Source organism: Rattus norvegicus, chromosome 7, assembly GCF_021556685.1.
Source record: "Rattus norvegicus strain SHRSP/BbbUtx chromosome 7, alternate assembly SHRSP_T2T, whole genome shotgun sequence".
In the NCBI taxonomy this organism is placed as follows: Eukaryota; Metazoa; Chordata; class Mammalia; order Rodentia; family Muridae; genus Rattus; species Rattus norvegicus.
In genome coordinates, this window is record NC_141540.1 from 13,449,943 (window position 1) to 13,456,045 (window position 6,103).

Here is a 6,103-nt window from a genome sequence, read left to right on the forward strand (position 1 = left end):
AAGTGGGGATGGGGGAATTAAGTCCCCAAACACCCACTGCTCGCTGGCTTGCCTAGGAAAGGCCCTGGGAACCCTGAGGGGCTACGTAGAGTTGGGCGGCTGGAGGGGCTGCCCAAGTCTATGTGGCTCAGCAAGGCCCACCCCACACAGCCCAGTCAGAGCAGGGTACACAGGGGCCTCTTCCAAGTATTCTCAGGTCCGTACCCAGACACGGGTAGTGGCCTCACCCCACACACTGGTCCCTGGCCTTAGTCACTGCACCATGCCTGGTGCATCCTAAACCAGAGGGCCAGCGTGTAACAGGTGATGGCTGCGGCCAGAGAGGACACAGGCAGCCCCTGCTGCTCATAGACACTACAGTGTTTGTCTGTCTGTTTGTCTGTCAGATTCCAGAGGGCCAGCGTATAGCAGGTGATGGCCACAGCCAGAGAGGGCACAGGCAGCCCCTGCTGCTCATAAACACTACAGTGTGTGTCTGTCTGTCTGTCTGTCCGTCAGATTTTTCTTTACTTTTGCACGTGCGCTCTGGGCTTGGATATCCAGCCATGCCTTTGTCCTGCCTGCCAAGCTGGGCTCCAGGCCCCAGAGTGTCCACTCAGACACATGCCAGTCTGGGCAGGTGGCTACATTGCTCTCCCAGGCAGAAGGGAACAAAGGACCAGTGGACATGACAGCCCTAGGATATGATGGGTGGCTATGATGATCACCCATATTCCTGGCCTCCAGCCCATGGATTCCCCCCGCCTTCCCACACCAGGCCCCTCTCCTGTCTGCAGTTGAGGGTCCAGTTTTGTGCCATCCCACCCACTGCAGAGCTGAAGGCTGTCAGGGTCCTCCTGGCCACCCACAGACTTCTCCTTGGGGAACCCAGGGCCTCACAGCAGGCATCTGTGCTACACAGTGGGAAGAGAAATTGGGACTATACAGGTGTCTGAGGGCTGGAGCACCCCAGGCCAGCAAAGTGTTACCCATTTTTGAGCAGTGTGTGCCAAGTGCGCTGGGCCATGGTGGCCACAGCCAAAGCTCTGGGGCAGCAACCAGCTCACCCGAGTGGTGGGTGGCCGGTTCTGCCCAGGGGAACTGGGTCAGGGGCCCTTGGGACTGTGCCATACAGGTCAGGGTGGGGACCCCAGCCTCCCTACTTCTGACTCGATCCTCACCAAGGGATGGCCCAATTGCAGGGGACAGGCTGGTTTTTTGTGTCCACCTTGGTGCACTGGGAGTGCCAACCACCATCCAGCACCCGGTCCAGGGAGCCCAGGCCGGGCCTGTGGTGGCTGACAGCAGCTGCTGTGACCCTTGTATATTACACAGTCCTGATTTCAAACTTCAGCCTATTTAAGAGAACACTTAAAACACTGTTTTTAACCCTTGTCCTTTGTGAAGCATGTTCCTGTGTGAGGGGAGGCTCAGGCACCCGACTGAGTGCCAGGCTTCTACAGGCCCTTGGCCCTGGGCGCCAAGGTGTGAGCAGCAGGTCAGGGTCCTGACCCCTTAACCCAGAGGGTCTTGCTGAAGCCACCTTTTCATATCTTTCTCTTGAATTCTGTTTTAAATCGGAATAAATTTTGTTCCTAAACTCTGGCTCCCTTGGGACTGTTATTAAAGTGTGGGTGTGGGAAGTGGGGTCAGAGCAAGCTTAAACCCGAGGCACCTCTGACCGTCACCCAAGCATCACCTGATCAACCAGTGTGCCTCTGCCGTGAAACATTAGGTCCCCTGTGCTGCTCACCAGGAGGGGGGAGCCCTTGCCCGGTCCCCAACTCCTGCTACAGGACTTTAGGCCAGCGATTCTCCATCCCCAGCTGCCACCGTTGCTGGGGGGTGGGGAAGGCCGACCTGGGGAAACGGCATGAGTGGGTAGGGTGCTTGCCACCCAAACAGAAAGACCTGGGTTCAACCCTGTCCTTTGGAGTGGTCCTGAGGCCCCAGCACTGAGGACACACAGACACGCAGGCCCACAGAGCTTGCTGGTCGCCAATTTGGCCAGTCCATGAACTAAGTTCAGAGTTTGTCTCAAAGATCAAGGTGGAGAACAATTGAAGATACCGATGGTCTCCACAGGCACACACACAAAAAGTGAAAAAAAAGTGCTCAGTGGCATGAAGTTCAGTCCTACAGCTGTCCACCAGTCCCCAGCACCAGCTTCAGAACATTCCATCTCGGTAGTGAAGTCTGTCCCCATTCAGCACCCACACTCCCACCTCCTGTCTCTGTGGGTCTAAGCAATCAGCAGTCTCCTTCGTGTGGGACCCTGGGCATCACTGGCCCATGTCCAGGTTCATTCGCCCTGGAGCAGGGCTCAGAATGCCCTTTTCCTTTTCATGGTTGTATATTATTCCCTCCGAGCTGGAGAGATGGCTCAGTGGTTAAGAGCACCGACTGCTCTTCTAGAGGTCTTGCATTCAATTCCCAGCAACCACATGGTGGCTCACAACCATCTATAAATGGGATCTGGTGCCCTCTTCTGGCCTGCAGGCATACATGCAGGCAGAATGCTGTATACATAATAAATAAATCTTTTTTTTTTTCTTTTTTTTTTTTTTTCCGGAGCCGAGGACCGAACCCAGGGCCTTCCGCTTGCTAGGCAAGCACTCTACCACTGAGCTAAATCCCCAACCCCCAATAAATCTTTTTTTTTAAAAAAAAACATTCCTGGGCTGGAGAGATGGCTCAGCGGTTAAGAGCACCCGACTGCTCTTCCAGAGGTCCTGAGTTCAAATCCCAGCAACCACATGGTGGCTCACAACCATCTGTAATGGGGTCTAACGCCCTCTTCTGGTGTGTCTGAAGACAGCTACAGTGTACTTATATATAATAAATGAATAAATCTTTTTTTTTTTTTTTTTTGGTTCTTTTTTTTTCGGAGCTGGGGACCGAACCCAGGGCCTTGCGCTTCCTAGGTAAGCGCTCTACCACTGAGCTAAATCCCCAGCCCGAATAAATCTTTTTAAAAAAAAACATTCCTTCTTCCACTGGGTAGGTTGTGGTATCTTCATCTCTACAGCATTAGGGTGACTTCCAGTTCTTGGCTGCTGGGAAGCCAGTCAACAGAAGCTTGGTCTATTGAGCCTTTGGCTGTCGGTGTCCTGGAATCCACCCCTTAAGAAGACTGGCTGGGTGACACAGTAATTCTGTATTACCACAAATGGTCACTTCCCATGGCATCACACCATTCCACCAGCTATGGAGGGCGGCTCCAAACCCACTCAATGACTTCAGGGTCTCCAGTGACGTGAGCGTGGGGAAACACTGTGTGCCTAGCAGTGGGGTCCCCATAAAACAGCCTTTACTGAAGGGGGGGTGAAAGATGGGATCCAGGGTGTGAGATGGGCTTCCCTTACATCAGTCATTCGGAACTTTGTTTCTATTGTTGTGTTAAACCCGTGATCTGAGGCAAGCCAGGGAGGAAAGGGTTTATTCAGCTTACACTTCCCGGATCACATTCCATCACTGAAGGAAGTCAGGACAGGGACTCACACAGGGCAGGAACCCAGAGGCAGGAGCTGATGCAGAGGCCGTGGAGGGCGCTGCTCCCTGGCTCGCTCCCCGTGCTTGCTTGCTCAGCCTGCTCCTTATAGAACCCAGGACCGCCAGCCCAGGGACAGCACCACCCACAGTGGGCTGTGCCCTCCCCCGTTGGTCACTGACTAAGATGACTCTAACTTATGTCACGTAGGCATGAAGCCAGCAGAATGGTGCCTTGGGACACCAGTGGACATTAGAGGAGAACTTGCAAGACTCCATTCTCTTCTACCATGTGGGTTCTGGGTATTGACGTGGGCTTGGAGACGTGTGTAGCTGGAGCAGAGGAAGGGCCTGACAGGCAGGTCCGAGGACTGCAGGGAGGACGCGGAGTGACAGTCAGAGCCAGTCAGGGACCAAACAGAAGTGGCTGAGATTGGACAAGGTGCTGGCAGAGGGTCAGGAAGGATGGTCGTTGGTCTCCTCGGCAGTGTAGTTGCCTGTTATTCCACCAATGTCCAGCAGGTGTCGCCAGAAGACCGACACAGCTGCAACCAGGCACCTCTGACCGCAGTCACCGCAGCCTGGGAAGGAGGGTCCTGAGTTCGAGTGCAGCTGTGAGGCCAGATGCCATCCAGGAACAGCTGTGGCATAAACCGAAAGCAAGGAACAAGTTCAGATGTGTGCCTGCGGCCGCGCTGCTCAGCACCAGTCATGTTGTCACCTGACTACACTTCCAGAAGACAGGGGTTCGATTCCAGCGCCCACACCTGTGATTCCTTCTTCAGGGGACCCAATGCTCTGTTCTGGTCTCTATGAGTACTCCGCGTACATGTGCATAAATGCACATGCTGGCAAAGCACCCGAGTACACCAAAGATATATATGTATAAATATGTGTGTGTGTGTGTGTGTGTGTGTGTGTGTGTGTGTGTGTGTGTGTTTATGTTTTAGGATGCATGGTTTCTCTGTGTAGCCCTGGCTGTCCTGGAACTCGCTCTGTAGACCAGGCTGGCCCCTAACTCAGAGATCTGCTTGCCTCTGCCTCCCAAGTGCTGGGACTAAGCAAGTGCATCTAGTTTGTTTGTGTGCCTGTTTGTTTTTTAGAAAGAAACAATGTAAGAGTGAGAAGAAGGCTCAGTGGGTGTGGAAGCTTGTGGACAAGCCTGACCACCTGAGTCTGATCCTTGGAATCCACATGCTGGAAGGGTAATAATCAACTCAAAGAACATGGGACGTGCACACGTTCCTGGCATGTGCAGCCACACACAACAAATAGACAAATGTAATTAGACAAATTTAAGAAAAAAGACCAGCAGTGACAATGGTGGTGCACACCTCAAATCCCAGTACTCGAAAGGCAGAGGCAAGGGGATCTCTGTGAGTTCAAAGCTAGCCCGGTCTACAGAGTGAATTCCAGAGCAGCCAGGACTACACAGAGAAACCCTGTCTTGAAAAAGAAAGAAAGAAAGAAAGAGAGAGAGAGAGAGAGAGAGAGAGAGAGAGAGAGAGAGAGAGAGAGAAAGGAAGGAAGGAAGGAGAAGAAAGGAAAAGAAAAGAAAGGGCTGGAGAGATGGCTCAGTGGTTAAGAACACTGACTGCTCTTCCAGAGGTCCTGAGTTCCAGTGACCACTTGGTGGCTCATAGCCATCTCTAATGAGATTGAATGCCCTCTTCTGGTGTGTCTGAAGACAGCTACAATGTACTTATAAACTAACAAACAGACAAACAAAAAAGAAAAGAAAAAGAAAAAAAGCCCAGCACATTAGAAAAAAATAGACAACAGGTTCCTGTTAGCAACTGATACAATGTCTTCACAGAGGTACAGGAAACCGACTGGGCAGAAGAAGACGGTGTAAAAATTCAGACAGGGTCTCACTGTGTGACACAGGCTGGTCCATGGCTCACAGGATCCACCTGCTGAAACCCCTGGACCCCCGCAGAGGGGGGGGCACAGACGGTATCAGAGTGAGGCTTTGGTCCCCACTGGGGTATCTTGAGGGCCTTGTGTCTGGTCCCAAAAGGACCAGGCAGGGTACTATTCTCCAGCTACTGCAAGACCAGGCTGGTTCTGAAGCTCCCCCAAACCCCCTCCACCTTGCTCCCCATGGTGGCAGCATAAGTCTCAGTGGGCAGGGAAGCTCCCCCTGGCCTCAGTGACCCCGCCCCGCCCCTATCTCACTTCCCATCTGCAGCAATATGAATCAACAGTCAACTGAAGTCAGCCTGAAGCAGGCGTGGGCCTGCCAACCTGTCAACGTCCTGCCACCGACCCGGAGTAGAGGAGGACAAAGACTAGGAAGTTGTGTGTTCCTGGGATCAAACACCCTTTCCGAACCCTACCAATCCATGAAGAGGCTCCGGGCTCTGCTAATCTCCGACAGCTAGAGATACATGAGCCAGAAGGGTCTAGAACTTTTAGTTTGAGTAGTCTGGGGTCTGAGAGGCTCAGCCCAAAGATTCAACTCTCAGAGTCCTTTAGTGTCTGTCACCTTTACTCTCCAACTCCCTATTAAAGCCTCCCCTCCAGCCTTTCAACAGCTCTGCTTCACTTCTAGAACTCATCACCGTCTGGCATCCTGAGAGTTGTTTTGTTCTGCTTGGTTTGGGGTTTAGTTGGAAGGCAGAATTGGCTCTCC